Source organism: Bombina bombina, chromosome 1 (genome assembly GCF_027579735.1).
Source record: "Bombina bombina isolate aBomBom1 chromosome 1, aBomBom1.pri, whole genome shotgun sequence".
Classification (NCBI taxonomy): domain Eukaryota; kingdom Metazoa; phylum Chordata; class Amphibia; order Anura; family Bombinatoridae; genus Bombina; species Bombina bombina.
The window spans coordinates 881,245,981-881,263,463 of NC_069499.1; the positions used below are offsets into that span (position 1 = coordinate 881,245,981).

At 37.4% G+C, this 17,483-nt stretch overlaps 1 protein-coding gene across 1 annotated transcript in view; it reads right to left on the bottom strand.

Moving 5' to 3' along the window:
- The window catches only part of FTO (FTO alpha-ketoglutarate dependent dioxygenase), a 568,183-nt gene that overhangs the window by 60,147 nt on the left and 490,553 nt on the right, over positions 1 to 17,483 (bottom strand).

Consider the following 17,483-nt stretch of genomic DNA (forward strand, 5'->3'; position numbering starts at 1 on the left):
TCACTTCCATCAAGTTCACTCCTGCTGTTCTTGTTTATTTTTAACATGTTTATTAAATCCGTGAGGTTTTCCAACCCCAGCAGAGGATCTGAATAGACAGCACCAGTTAAACACATATTCAGTGCATACTTCCTAAACCAAATCTGGTGCAAATGGAAGCTGTTGCTATTTGTTAGAACATTTTATTATTGGACTATTCCTTGTATATAACGGTGTGTTTAAAGGGACAGTAAAGTCAAAATTGAAGGTTTGTTATTAAGATGCAGCATGCAATTAAAAAATAAAACTTTCCGGTTTACTTCTATTATCTAATTTGTTTTGTTGTGTTTGTATCTTTTATTGAAAAGCATATTTTGGTAGGTTCAGGAGCAGCAAAACACTACTGGAAGCTAGCTGGTGATTAAAGGCTGTACATATATGCCACTTGTCATTGGCTCACGTTATATGTTTAGCTAGCTCCCAGTAGTGCATCACTGCTCCTCCAAGATAATTAAGCAAATTGGATAACAGAAGTAAATTGGAAAGTTGTTTAAAAATGGTATGCTTTATCTGAATCATGAAAGAAAATGTTTAGATTTCATGTCCCTTTAACTCCTGCAAAATGATTAAACATATAGGGCTAGATTACAAGTGGAGCGCTAAATATCGCTTGGGTGGAAGTGATATTAGCGCTCCACTTTGCAATACCAGCGCACGATAATGTAAATTGCAATGCGAATGCAAGCTCGGTTTTTACATTGCTAGGAAGCATTGCGCTCACAAGAGCACGCTTCCATAGGCTCCTATGGGAGCTTCGTTCTGATGCCGTCAGAGACAGCATCAGAACTTTGCGCAGCAAAGGGGATGAGTAGCGCAGTGATGGGCAGCATTTTTAAATATATATGTATATGAATATATATTTATGTATTAATATGGATATATACTTATTAACACATCAATATATAAGTATATAAGCATATACATATATATTTACATTGCAGTCTATGGGAAAACACAGTAAATGGGATTTTTTTTCTAACACTCCATTCCCACCAACTTTAAAGGGACAGTCTACACCAAAATGTTTATTTCCCAGTTTTGCATAACCAACACAGTTATATTAATGCACTTTTTACATCTGTGATTATCTTGTATCTAAGCCTCTGCAAACTGCCCCTTATTTCAGTTCTTTTGAGAGACTTGCATTTTAGCCAATCAGTGCTGGCTCCTAGGAACTCCACATGCGTGAGCACAGTGTTATCTATATGACTCACATGAACTAACACCCTCTAGTGGTAAAAAACGGTCAAAATGCATTTAGCTTAGAGGCGGCCTTCAGGGTCTAAGAAATTAGCATATGAACCACCTAAGACAACAACATAACCATGTCAATATTGCAACCATCATGATGTCACCAAGGACACAATATCTCCACTCTTACAATATCATGTTTATAATGTCGAGAGGTTAAGGCTACACATAGGACCATGGTAAAAGTTATAGTTAGGCTTATGGTTAAAGGGAGACTAAACCCAACATTTATCTTTCATGGTTCAGATAGAGAATGCAATACTAAACAACATTCCAATTTACTTCTATTATGTAATTTACTTCATTCTTTAGATAGCCTTTGTTGAAGAAATAGCAATGCACATGGGTGAGCCAATCACATGAGGCATCGATGTGCGTCCACCAATCAACAGCTGCTGATCCTATCTAGCTAAGCTTTTTCACAAAGGATATCAAGAGAATGAAGCAAATTAGATAATAAAAGCAAATTCGAAATTTGATTAAAATTGCATGCTCTATCTGAATCACAAAAGAAACAATTGGGGTTTCATGTCCCTTTAAACTAAAGGGACATGAAATCCAAAATTTGTTTTTAAAGATTTAGATAGAGTATGCGATTTTAAGCAACTTTGTAATTTACTTCAATGATCTAATTTTCTTTGTTCTCTTGATATCTTTTGTATAAAAGCAGAGATGTAAGTTCAAGAGCGTGTATGTGTCTGGGGCACTATGTGGGAGCACTATTTCCTGCCCTGTAGTACTCCAAATGCCCACCTAGGCATCTCTTCAACAAAGAATACCATGGAACAAAGCAAATATTATAATAGAAGTAAATTGGTAACTTTTTTAAAATTGTATGTTCTAAGAACATTTTGGGATTTCATATCCCTTTAATTAATTAAAGGGACAGTAAACCTTAAAAATAATGTTATATAATTCTGCACATAGTGCATAATTATATAACATTATATTAGCCAAATATTATTTAAACGTAATTTCCCCTATTCATTTTTAAAAGAAAGCGCTGTTTCACAGACCCGCTCTCTGCTCTCTGCTGAGCGGGTCTGTTATATTTCCTCAGCGCATCGGGCCAGCTGTATAGTCACAGCCTGGCCCGACCGCGCCATAAGACTAAGTGCAGCTGTGACAGGAGCGAGCTGCACTTAGTCTTATGGCGCGGTCGGGCCAGGCTGTGACTATACAGCTGGCCCGATGCGCTGAGGAAATATAACAGACCCGCTCAGCAGAGAGCAGAGAGCGGGTCTGTGAAACAGCGCTTTCTTTTAAAAATGAATAGGGGAAATTACGTTTAAATAATATTTGGCTAATATAATGTTATATAATTATGCACTATGTGCAGAATTATATAACATTATTTTTAAGGTTTACTGTCCCTTTAAATTGTGTGTTCGCCCAAGTCTCAGCTCAGCCATGTGCTACCCGTTTTTGTAGCATGGCTTCTTATTGGCTCTACCTTCTTGAACTGATGATGCTCCTCTTGAAAATGAGGCTTTTGCAGAGGCGTTTACAGACCACAACCTGGTCATAATAACATTTTTCATGTTTACTGTCCCTTTAAGATGAGCTTCATGTGCTAATTATGTGTCTTTACAAGTGACAGTACACATTGGCACTCCACTTTCTCTTCCGTATATTTATTGACGTCTGATTCTTTGCACCATAGAGGAGGTCTACGGTTTCTCCAGATTCTTCACCACCTGTTTAACAACATTGTTATTGTAAGCCGTGAAGTTCAGCGAAAAGTAAAGTCAGTTGTTTCCAAGAAGTTCCAACCTTACCAAGAGGATAGAACCTGTTTGGTAACCACCTTTACATAGCGATATGTAAAGAAACAGATACATTGCCAAGTTTAAAAAAAAAAAAAAAAAGGAGCTAAATGAGAAAAACAAAGAAAGAAACGTAAAAACAAATCTACTACTAAAGGTTGAAAAAAAAAAAAAAAAAACGGAGCTAAATGAGAAAAACAAAGAAAGAAACGTAAAAACAAATCTACTACTAAAGGTTGAAAAAAAAAAAAAAAAACGGAGCTAAATGAGAAAAACAAAGAAAGAAACGTAAAAACAAATATACTACTAAAGGTTGAAAAAAAAAAAAAAAAAAAAAACGGAGCTAAATGAGAAAAACAAAGAAAGAAACGTAAAAACAAATCTACTACTAAAGGTTGAAAAAAAAAAAAAAAAAAAAAAACGGAGCTAAATGAGAAAAACAAAGAAAGAAACGTAAAAACAAATCTACTACTATAGGTTGAAAAAAAAAAAAAATGCAAATGCAATGTAAAAATATTTTTGGTCTAAATCATTGGAAAATGTACTTATTACAGAGTCAAGTGGCATATTAAGCCATTATATTTCTGCATTCCGGTGCTCCAGTATATAGATTAATACATGGGACATTGCACTTAAGTAGCTCCCAGGGATATTTAGCTCTGCTGGAGAACCTTACTTATGTCTGTGGGCATCTGTGCAAAGTGATAGGGACTGACTGTTAATATGAGACATCAAATTTATGTGAATGCTGGCAGCTTAAACACAGAACACGGTCAGACATCTGCTGTTTAACTCTTTAAGCACCAATGCTACGCAATATACAGCAGAAACAGCTCACTCCGCCCTTTTAAACATAGGGTGCTCAGCTTTTTAGTTAATTAAAAGCATTTTTTGAAAACTATGAGCAACAAACAAAAATGAGATATGTTTAAACAGAGGGTCTTAATAGTATCAGTTAGTTTGTAATGTCCTGTTAACTTCTGTAAATGTTTCTCTAAGCTGGTCAGAGTTCCTGAATAGCTTAAATATGTGTAAGACATATTACTTAGGTCTGACGTTTATTATGTGTTTAGGGCAGAATATTAATATCGTGAATTATACAGTAATATTTTTTAAATGTTTAGCTTTTGTAATATTATAATAACTTAATAGAAACTGATTAGGGAAATTACAAAGGGCTGGTGTCACCCTCGTTTGTATCTCAGTGTCTTTGGTTGAAAACATGCAATGTATGGCCGTATGTTGGGGTCTAAGGGGAGAAGAGACCTTGATGTGGTCTTGGGCCTATCGCCATTGGCCAAATGCTGTAATTAAACTCTTTAATTTTGTTTTTTTATCTATCTGTGTGCTTGCAAGAGATGTGAGGTATATATATATATATATATATATATATATATATATACAGTATATATATATAAAATAACATAATTTAGTACATTAGCAAAGGTTACCCATTACTTAACACAATATGTCATACTAGACCAGGGCTTGACAAACCCAGGAGCCAGGTAGCCACTAGCTCCTAGAATTTTATCTCTGGCTCCTAACTTTTTAGGTTATACTCCATATTTCTATATACAGTTACCACTGCCTGGCTCCTAAAAGTATGACCGGCTCCTAAATATTCTTACTGGCTCCTTAATTTTAAACAAATTTGTTGACCCCTGCTAGACTGAAATTCTTACCATTGGCTTTTCTTAAGAATATATTGTCTTTTAAAGATTATAAAACTAAGTAATATACATCTATATCAATCTGGGATAAATTGAGCTCTATAATCTCTAATACGGTTTCTAAAATGATGGATTTACAGGTCCCTAAAAATCCCCTCCTTTTCCTGTTAACTAAAACTGTTTGTGTTAATTAATAGAGCTAAATTTCCAATCTCAAAACTTTGGAAGTCAACTGCTGGAATTTTTTTTACCACACCCCTAACGAGTTTCCAAAGTCACAAAACTCGACTATTTGCAGTAAAGTTAGTACACAAAACCAGAGAAAAATAAAATATACAAATATTTATAACTGATGTAGAAACAATTTGTACATAACTCCCCAATTAAAAAAACAAACATTCAGCTATCTATACCGCTGATTATCTATTTTTATTTTCTCCAGTCATCACAGAATACTGTGACTGTTTCCAATCCTTTTACAATATTAATAGGTTTGGAGATTTTAAAAAAAAAAAGTGGACTACAATATTACATAGGCTTATCTTGAAGAATATAATGTATATGCATTTATCCATATATACTGTAAATGAACATAATGTAACCCTGTTAATAAAGTTTACCTTCATAAAAAAAAAATTGGCGGTGCTAATTTTATCTATGTTACTTCCAGTGTCCAACAGAGACAATATGTAGCAATTGCTGTTCCTGCCTTGGCTGCGCTAAAGGATTACCAGTCTGAAAGATGTCTTGTCTCAGTCACAGTCACTTATCTGTTTTTATGGACGTGATGGGAAGTGTGTGTCACATTGATGTATAAACATTATTACTGTCATTATGACTGAGATGTCCCTCAGGACTTCAGTGCATCACCGACCATCCTTCTTGCTGGAAATAGGAAGCAAAGCAACATAATCTCTTTGTAATTCACACAGGATTCTCATGACAGAAAAGTGTGTTGTGCAATGTGCTGAATATTCCTTGACTTTACAGTGAAAGAAAATCATATTGCGTATCTATATTGAACTAACCATAAACATATATTTATAGATAGATGCACTACAATATTAGTTACATTTGGTTTTAAATCAATAACACACTAAATAAGATTGTTTAATCACTCCTAGCAATTATTATGTTTTAAAGGGACAGCGTATACCAATTTACATATAACTGCATGCAATTGAGACTACTATAAGGAAGAATATGCACAGAAACTGATATAAAAATCCAGTATAAAAAGCTTTAAAAACTTATATAGAAGCTCCCAGTTTAGCACTGTTGATGAGGTTAGGCTGGGACACCCAGTGAAAGGGACAGGAAGAACAGATACTCCCCCCTCTCCTGCATATGATAAACATATATTATGCTTACCTGATCATTTCATTTCCATCCTGGAGAGGAGAGTCCATGGCTTCATTCATTACTTGTGGGAATTAAGAAACTGGACACCAGGAGTCAAAGACACCCGAGCCAAAGGCTTAAATACCTCCCCCACCCCCAGTCATTCTGCCGAGGGAACAAGGAACAGTAGGAGAAATATCAGGGTATAAATGGGGCCAGAAGAACAAAACTAAATGTAGGTCCGCCAACCGGAGAAACGGGCGGGAGCCGTGGACTCTCCTCCCCACGATGGAAATGAAATTATCAGGTAAGCATAATTTATGTTTTCCATCTAAAGGGGAGGAGAGTCCACAGCTTCATTCATTACTTGTGGGAAACAAATACCCAAGCTCTAGAGGACACTGAATGAATAAATGGGGGGGGGAGTAAAATGGAGGCGGACCCTATTATGAGGGCACCACAGCCTGCAAAACCTTCCTCCCAAAAACATCTTCTGAGGAAGCAAAAACGTAAAATTTGTAAAACTTTGTAAAAGTATGTAAGGAGGACCAGGTAGCCGCTTTACAAATCTGCTCCATAGAGGCCTCATTCTTGAAGTCCCAAGAAAAAGCCACAGCTCTAGTTGAATGAGCCGTGATCCTCTGAGGAGGCTTATGTCCTGCTGTCTCGTAAGTCAAGCGAATCATGCTCCTCAACCAAAAGGACATAGAAGTGGAAGAGGCTTTCTGCCCCGTGCATTTCCCTGAATACACTACAAAAAGAGATGTAGTCTGTCTGAAATCCTTCGTAGTCTGAAGATAGAACTTCAAGGCTCGAACCACATCCAAATTATGAAGTAACCTCTCTGCAAAGGCAGAAGGGTTAGGGCACAAAGAAGGAACAACTATTTCCTGATTGATGTAACGGTTAGACACAACCTTGCCTTATCAGCATGAAAAACCAGATATGGAGGCTCACACTGCAAGGCCACCAACTCAGATACTATGTGTGCCGATGCAATAGTCAACAGGAAGAGAACCTTCAAAGAAAGAATCTTAATGTCAATAGAGTGCATAGGTTCAAACGGAACCCTCTGCAACACCTTAAGAACCAAGTTCAAGCTCCAGGGTGGAGCAGAATGTCTAAAAACAGGCCTGATTCTGGACAAGGCCTGAACAAAAGATTGTATATCAGGAAGCTCTGCGAGCCTCTTGTGCAACAACACAGATAACTCCAAAATCTGTTCCTTCAAAGAACTGGCGGCAAGCCCCTTCTCCAAGCCGTCCTGGAGAAAGGATAGAATCCTGGATACCTTCACCTTGTGCCAAGGATATCCATGTCTCTCACACCAGGACAAGTAAGTCCTCCACACCTTATGATAGATGCAGTGAGTGACTGGCTTCCTGTCCTGAACAAGAGTATCAATCACTCTCTCAGAGAATCCACTCTTGGCTAATACTAAGCATTCAATCTCCACGCAGTCAGCTTTAGATAATCTAGATTTTGATGTTGGAAGGGCCCCTGTACCAGCAGATCCCTGCGACAGGGTAACCTCCATGGCGGAGAAGATGAAATCCCCACCAGATCCGCAAACCACATCCTCCACGGCCACGCCGGAGCAATCAGAATAGCCGAGGCTTGCTCCTGCTTGATGTGGGCCACTACACGAGGTAGAAGTGGCAACGGCGGAAAAATTTAAACTAGGTTGAACCCCCAAGGCATCGCCAAGGTATCGACCAGCTCTGCCTGGGATCCCTGAACTGCGACCCGTATTTGGGTAGCTTGCAATTGAGTCTGGACGCAATGAGATCTATCTCTGGCGTCCCCCCTCTGTGACAGATCTCTGCAAACACATCGGGATGGAGAGACCTTTCCCCCAGATGGAAGGATTGTCTGCTGAGAAAATCTGCTTCCCAGTTGTCCACACCCAGAATGTGGATAGCTGATAGCGAGCAGTTGTGGGACTCTGCCCATACCAATATCCGAGATACCTCCACCATTGCTAGAGAGCTTCTCGTCCCCCCCTGATGGTTCATGTAGGCCACCAAGGTAATGTTGTCTGTCTGGAATCTGATGACGCTGAACAACCCCAGGAGAGGCCAAGCCTTTAGAGCATTGTGGATCGCTCTAAGTTCCAGAATATTGATCGGGAGGAGAGACTCCTCTGAGCTGATCTGTGAGAAATATCTTCATGGATGGAGTCCATTATCGTTCCCAGGAATTCTACTCTGTTGCTGGGAACTAGGGAACTCTTTCCTATGCAAGACTGAACGACGGCGCCTGGACTAGGATGTGTCCAGATAGGGCCCCACAGCAATGCCTCTGGATCTGGCTACTGCAAGAAGTGCCCCTAGAACCTTTGTGAAGACTCTCGGGGCCGTCGACAGACCGAAGGGCCACAAACTGGAAGTGTTGGTCCAGAAACACAAATCTCAGGAACCTGAAGTGATCCCTGTGGATTGGTACATAAAGGTAGGCATCCTTCAAGTCTATTGTTGTCATGAACTGTCCCTCTTGAACTAGGGACAGAATAGATCTGATTGTTTCCATTTTGAACGATGGAACGGCCAGAAATTTGTTTAAACATTTTAGGTCCAGAATCGGGCGAAACATGCCCTCCTTCTTTGGGACCACGAAAAGGTTTGAATACTACCCTAGACCTCTCTCTGCTGGAGGTACTGGTACGATTACTCCCAGAGAAATCAAAATATCATACGGGCGAGGTTGTGGACTCTCCCTGCCAGGAAAGAAAGGAATTTATCTAGTAAGCATACATTCTGTTTTCTTTCCATAAGGCAGGGAGAGTCCATGACTTCATTCCTTAATGTTGGGAAAACAATACCCAAGCTCCAGTGGACACTGAAGGTATAATAGGAGAGAATAAGAAAGAGGCGGACCCTAATCTGAGGGCACCACAGCCTGCAAAACCTTTCTCCCAAACGCTGCTTCAGCCGAAGCAAACATATCAAACTTGTAAAATTTAGAAAAAGTATGTAAGGAGGACCAGGTAGTCGCCTTACAAATTTGATCCATAGAGGCTTTGTTCTTAAAAGCACAGGAAGAAGCTACTGCTCTAGTGGAATGAGCTGTAATCCTCTCAGAAGGCTGTTAGCAAATAAAATCTAAAAAGAGTGGCGCCTGTAATAGTACAGGCTCAAGGGTTAAAGGATTTATTATTTAACCCTTAAGCCTGTACTATTACGGGTGCCACTCTTTTTAGATTTTATTTGCTTATATCTTATATTGGAGTATGTGTGAGAGGATCACACTCTATTTAGAGTGTGTTTAAAGGGACTTCAGGCTAATGAGCTCTAGAGAAATCTATTTTTGCTGACTAGTCTCAGGATGCTGTTGTCCCGCTGTCTCATAAGCTAGGCAGATGACACTCCTCAACCAAAAGGAAAAGGACAGGGAAGACACATCTGACCCCTACGCTTACCCGCATAGATGACAAACCAAAGATGAAGATTGTCTGAACTCCTTAGTAGCCTGAAGGTAAAACTTCAAGGCACGAACCACATCTAGATTGTGAAGCAAACGCTCCTTCATCGAGGAAGGATTGGGGCACAAGGAAGGAACGTAATGTTACGATCTGACACCACCTTAGGAAGGAAACCTAATTTAGGTTGCCTTATAGGCATGAAAAACAAGGTAAGGGGGGTCACATTGCAAAGCAGAAATCTCAGAGACTGCGAGCTGAGGCAATAGCCAATAGAAATAGAACCTTTCAAGATAACAGTTCAATGTCAACATTATGCATGTGCTCAAACGGAGCCTACTGCAACACACGAAGAACAAGATTGAGGCTCCAAGGCGGAGCCACCCTTCAAAACACAGGTCTGATCCTCTAGTGACGAAAGGCAAAGAATGACTGGAAGGATAGGGGAAGTGGGGGGGATATTTAAAGGGACACTAAACCCACATTTTTCCTTTCATGATTCAGATAGAGCATGCAATTTTAAGCAACTTTCTAATTTACTCCTATTATCAATTTTTCTTCGTTCTCTTGCTAGCTTTATTTAAAAAGCAGGAATATGATGCATAGGAGCAGGTCCATTTTTGGTTGAGAACCTGGGTTATGCTTGCTTATTGGTGGGTAAATGTAAGACTCCAATAAACAAGTGCTATCCATGGTGCGGAACCTAAAATGGGCTGCCTGCCAAGATTTACATTCCTGCTTTTAAAATAAAGATAGAAAGAGAACAAAGAAAAATTGAAATAGGAGTAAATTATAAAGTTGCTTACAATTTCAAGAAAAAACATTGGGTTCAGTGTCCCTTTAAACCTTTGGCTGGGGTGTCTTTGCCTCCTCCTGGTGGCCAGGTGTTTTATTTCCCAACAGTAAGGAATGAAGTTGTGGACTCTCCCTGCCTTATGGAAAGAAAGATAGATAATCCCTTTATTACCCATTCCCCAGTTTCGCATAACCAACATGGTTATATTTATATAGTTTTTACCTCAGTGATTACCTTGTATCTAAGCCTCTGCAGACTGCCCCCTTATTTCCGTTCTTTTGAGAGATTTGCATTTTAGCCAATCAGTGCTGACTCAAATAATGAACAGTTTTGAAAAGTGATGTTGCTTAAAAAAACAAAGCTATGTTCAACTCAATTGTTATATGAATCTGATTTACAATTGACACGACGTTCTATAGTAAGGCAATAAGCTAAATTAAATAATGTTACTGTATTAGTAATGACTAACAGTAATACATAAGGGAGTGTTTTTTTTCCTTTTGTGTTTTTTTTTTACATTTATATTCTTTGGCTGCCAGTAACACACAGAATATAGCATGCACAGTGTCACTTTGTTCAGGGCCATATTTACAATGCATTGAAGCCTCTTGGGGCACTTTAAAACATTTAAGTATATAGTGTTTTTGTATAGATTTAACTAGACAACCTGCTGGAATCTCGGGCTGTCCCGCTGAACCCCACTGTCAGGAGACAAAGCAGAGATAAAATAAGTAGTCTTTTTAATAATAGTGAGTTAAAGGGATATTCCAGCCAAAATCGGAAACCACATGGATGCATTTCGGTATTTAACAGAAACATTTTTGTAATATACATGCATTAGCAAAAATGCTTCTAATAAAAGTTATAGCTGTTTCAAAAGAGTATTTAAGTATGCACCGTGCACCAGCATTTTAAAAACAGGACTTGCTCAGACAGCCTAACGTGCATGTACCATCTGATAATGACTCAATTTGTTAATTTGTTAATTGCTGACATGATACAAGCCTCACTGATTATCTGAGCAGCTGCAATATTTAAAATGTAGGTGCAGTAAAATAAAAAATCTAGCTATACTTCACATGCATATGCAAAGAAAAATGCTAACACTAAAACAGTGATAACTTTTACTAGAAGCATTTTTGCCAATACATGTATATCGCAAATATGTTTCTATCCAAATATGTAATTAATCTATGTGCATTTAAATTTTGACCGGAATGTCCCTTTAAGCATAGGGTGACCATATTGTCGCTTTAAAAAGGGACACATATGAAAATCACATATGTCAGGGTTCTTATACAAAACATTTCTTTAAACAGCCCTGAAAACCGCCCTGCCATTTGTATTTTTCATATGTGTCCCTTTTTAAAGCGGCAATATGGTCACCCTAAAGCACCATGTGCACACATGCACTTACTCCTGACATCCATTAGTGTGCACTGGGCATGTGCATGGGCACCCATATAGGAAGATTTATTAAGCTTCACCTCAGAGGTGGTGAGATAAATCCCCCTGAAACTTTTTTGTTCAGGGTGATTGACATGTCCTTCTCTCGCTCAGTTTGTTGCGTTAGAGCATGGGTGGCATTGCACAAGTGAGCTCTTGTGAAATGTTCAAATTTGCCACATGATGTTTCATTGTAAATGGCTTTTCTTGAGAACTTGTCTGCCTGCAATGCTGATAATTTAAAAAGGTGTTTTTAATGCAAAAGTAAGTTGGTGCTTAGATGTGCACAGCTGCTAGCTTAAAATGAAATATCTTTTTATGCGCATAATTAATTAGACTGAAGACACATCATTTTAGGATAAATACTGTAAAGGTACCATAGCACAGTTAGGAAAATAAAATTATTTACCAGGACAAGACTGATGAAGTCTATGAAAGCCACCTAACGCCTGTGTAAGGTCTCTTTATGCAACCTTGTAGACACATCTAACTTTTGTTTTTTTTATGCCAAACGGAGCATACTTTTCACATTACAATTATAACACAAATCAAATGTAACTTATTCTGTGTTGAAACGAAGCTCCATTTATTATTAAAACACATTTTTATTTTATCCCCATGACATCACCTCATCCAGCCCTCAAATATGGGCCGACCACGGTATAAAACACTAGCCAATCGGACGGCGAGTATTTGCATCTCATTAATATTCAATTCCGTCAATCTACGCATGCACAATTAAATTGGAGTACTCTTGCATTCGCATATTGCGGCACAGAAGCCGACATAGATCGTGTCTTCTTGACGGTGACGTATTCGATGATGTTGCAGTAGCTCGCGCATGCGCATCGCGTTGAAGAGTCACCATCTTCCAACTGGAGTTGTCATCCAGGATTGGAAATCGGTAACGGATAGAAAGTAAGTGGGTTTGGAAAAAAAAAAAATTTCATAGGCTAATATATTGTAAACTGTATATATTTAAAACGTGATGATCATGGAAATGTGTTTATTTCACTGTATACTATTGAACTATGAACAAATGATTTTTGACTACAGTGTCCCTTTAAAAATATGGAAGTTTGTTTTTTTGGTTTGACAAAAATGTGATGTGAAAGCACTTTAGATTTTACCTTTATGTTACATATATCCTACTAATGCTCACTAACAAGCACTTGCATCAATCAGCCAATAGGCTTTTGCAGGAATTAAAATATCTCTCATTTTCATGATTTCAACATGTTTAATGTATGCTATTTCATATAGCTGGTAGATATCTTATATATAACATGTACATTTAAAGGGACAGTCTACACAAAAATTGTTATTGTTTAAAAAGATAGATAATGCCTTTACCCATTCCCCAGCTTTGCACAACCAACATTGTTTTAGATTAATATACTTTATAACATTTAAACTTCTAAATGTCTGCCTGTTTAAAAGGCTAAATAAACAGCCTCTTATCACATGCTTTTGTATTTGCTTTTCACAACAGGAGACTGCTAGTTCATGTGGGCCACATAGATAACACTGTGTTCACGACCAGGAAGTTATTTAAAAGTTAGCACAACACAATACTAAATGCACGTAAAAAGATAATAAATAATTAGCCATGTGATCAGGGGGCTGTCAGAAGATGCCTAGATACAAGGTAATCACAGAGGTAAAAATATATTATTATAACAGTGTTGGTTATGCAAAACTGGGTAATGGGTAACAAAGGAATTATCTATCTTTTAAAACAATAAACATTCCATTGTAGACTGTCCCTTAAAATTAGTCTACACCTCTATTTTGATACCTCACCAATTAAGATTGAAAATATGTCTACTGTATTTAGTTAAACAAATCCTCTCAAGATGTAGAGTTTACAGTATATGTTTATCAAAATAAAGAAAACAAAAATAAACTTATGACATTGACAAAAAAATATTTTAAAAAGTTATTGAACATACTATCGCTCCATATTTAGGGGCAGATTATGAGGCCTATTTATCAAGCCGTCAACTATGCTGCATTCGCCGGCACCAATACGCTCACGTAACATCGCGGCCGCGGACCTGAATACGCTCTCCATATTTATCAAAAAAGCTGCGCACCAAGTACGGGGCGATGAGCAGCGGACTGTTGTTAACTAACAGTCATCTATCTCGCTGCTATTTGGCTTTTTCCCAACTTTATTTATACCCTGTCACTAAACACCGCCACTATACTAAAATGTTTAACCCCTATCCCACTGCTCCCGGACCCTGCCGCAACTAAATAAAGTTATTAACCCCTATCCTGCCACTCCCGGAGCCCACCGCAACTTTAATAAAGGTATTAACCCCTATCCTGCCACCCCCGGAGCCCTCCACAACTAAATAAATATATTAACCCCTATCCCACCGCTCCTGGACCCCGCCGCCACCTACATAATGTTATTAACCCCTATCCCGCCGCTCCCGGACCCCTCCGCAACTAAATAAATGTATTAACCCCTAAACCCCTGGCCTCCCACATCACTACCAATTACTAAACCTATTAACCCCTAAACCGTCAGCCACCCACATCGCCATAAATTAAATGAAGCCATTAACCCCTAAACCTAAAAACCTGCTAACTTTACATTATAATTACCTCATCCCTATCTTATAATAAATTTAAACTTACATTTAGAATTAAATTAAACTATATTAAACTACTAATTAACCTACCATAACTATTATACTAAAAATACATTAAATTACATTAAACTATATTAAACTATTTATTAACCTACCCTAACTATTATACTAAAATGACATTAAACTATATTAAACTATTCATTAACCTACCCTAACTATTATACTAAAATGACATTAAACTATATTAAACTATTCATTAACCTACCCTAACTATTATACTAAAATTACATTAAACTATATTAAACTATTCATTAACCTACCCTAACTATTATACTAAAATTATATTAAACTACAAATTAAATTAACTATATTATATATTTAAAAACCTAACCCTACTCAAATTATTTAAATCTACTATTAAAAATTACTAAGTTCCAAAAAAATAACTAAGTTACAAAAAATAAACACTAAATTACACAAAATAAAAAATAAATTATCAAATATTTAAACTAATTACACCTAATCTAATAGCCCTATGAAAATAAAAAGCCCCCCCAAAATAAAAAAAAAACCTAGCCTACAATAAACTACCAATGGCCCTTAAAAGGTGCTTTTGCAGGGCATTGCCCCAAAGAAATCAGCTATTTTACCTGTAAAAAAAAATACAAATACCCCCTCAACAGTAAAACCCACCAACCCCCCCAAATAAAAAGCCTATCTAAAAAACCTAAGCTCCCCATTGCCCTGAAAAGGGCATTTGTATGGGCATTGCCCTTAAAAGGGCATTTAGTTCTTTTTCAGCCCAAACCCCTAATCTAAAATTAAAACCCACCAATAAACCCTTAAAAAACCTATATAACCTGCTAAAAAATTTTTTTTTAAATTGCACAAGAAAGTTATAAGGGCTCAAAGATATGAGGTCTCAGGTGTTAGAACCCCCCCCCCCCAAAAAAAAAGGCTGCAGTGGGATTTAACATAGATATACATGTCTAAATAATATGTACATGTATGTACTGTATGTGTGTATATATATATATACTGTATATATATATATATATATATATATATATATATATATATATATATATATATACACAGTATATATATAGTCCAAAAAGAGTGCACCCTCTCCTCCCATTTAACCACCAGGGTGCAGGCAATAAATTCATATAAATCCACAAAAAGCATCACTTTATGTGATGAAGGGGTGAGATTCCTGAAACGTCACGTTATCGAAGCTGTGCTAATAAAGCACTTTCTTCAGAAATTCCAGCGAGCGCATGCATTTTGTGGATATATATATATTTATATATACTGTATGTGTATCTATGTATGTGTGTAAATATGCATTTATGTATTTATATGTGTATTTATGTATTAACAGACATATATACACATATAAACACATAAATACACAGTAGCGCCTTGAGAAAGCCACATTTGACTAGCCTGAGCGGCGAAAAACATGTAGTGTACCTGACATGGCCAGCCGAGCTGTTTGTTAACGGTGACCACAGCAATTACCTAAGGAACACAGGCAAGTCGAAAGGAGCATAAGTCAGCATCAGTACCACTGAACTGCAAGCAGACCTCATAGCAGAGCGGGGGACATCATCGTCACATACCTAAGTGAAGGGGACTGGGCAATACAGAACTTGCCAGAAACAGTATCAAAACCTGCAAGCAGTGGGACGTCACAGCAGAACGGGTGAGATCAGTCTTATACCTCAGTGAAGACTTTGGGAAAGGGGTTTGGATACCCGAACAAAGTACTTCTAGTCGAGGTTCTTTCATCACCGCAATATACATGTATTATGCCGTTTTTTTGCTGAGGTGCTCTGTCGATTGCTATACCTTACAAGTATGTGGGTTATACATTATGTGGATTTTAGCATGAGTTAATTTCATGGATGTGACTTTAATCTGTGCTAATTAGGCTGTTTTCATCACTTCAAGATCCTTATATATTATATATGGGACAGTGACATGATGATCATCTTCCATGTGGGATACAATCATTTACTTCAATTTTAAAGCTTATTTTTCACAGTCTTCCACACATGCTATTACATGAGGAGATCTCCTTAGGTCTTTTTGTTTATTTCTAGTGGCCACTAGTTAGTTGTTAAGGATTATTTTGAATATGATATAGAAATCATTAAATAAATAAGAGATTTTGCAATATATATGTTTGTGTATTTGATTCTGTGGATTTGCCTTGGTTGCCTTTGCTTTGAATTCTGCCGGTGTGGGTATATATATATATTGTATAAATATATATTGTACCAAAATACCATATATATATATGTATTTATGAATAAATAGAACATATTCTGCTATGCAAAGAACATTGGAATGTGAAATATTTCTATTTTCATGTCGTGCTAGCGTACTTGAAAACATGCAATCGGGTTTTTCGCACGAGTAGGGTTTTTTCCCCACACTCTTTTCAATCGATTGACTTCTATGGGAAAATACGTTATTGCGCGTGCAATATTCTAAGTTCGGCTTTTTACATGCGTCGGGTTAGCACATGAGCGAAAACAGTTTACTTTCAACTTGTAATATGAGCGCTACCCGATATGCACAAGATGCTTACTTCTAGCAGAGTTAACGCTCGAGCGGGAGCATTAAATACCACTCCACTTGTAACCTGGCCCTTTATGTCAAAAATCAAAGGAAAAGCAGGCAGGTGACAGCAGATATAATATTCATTTATTAAGGAGGTAAAAAAGGCAACGTTTCGGGATTAGTCTCCCTTATTCATGCCATACCTGATACAAACTAACAAGTGACTTATATACATGTGTACCACTAGGTGGCGCTCAAGCGTATTTAACTCTTTCTTATCAAACATTTAACTTACTCATAACTAAGCTTACATTTATACATTTCCTATTCTGTATACATTGCAGTGTATCCATGATTAGTAAAATTATTAATTTCTTATCAAACTTTCACAACAGTTATAATTTACATCTTATCAATAATAATCATAGAAATACTGTGAGGTCCCAGTCTCTATTTAAACCTTTAGGCTCCAGACTCCCTAATTCATATATCCAATATGCTTCTTTTTGTTTTAATAGAATTTCTCTATCCCCCCCTCTACGTGGAATATCAACTTTGTCAATTATTTGAAATTTCAAT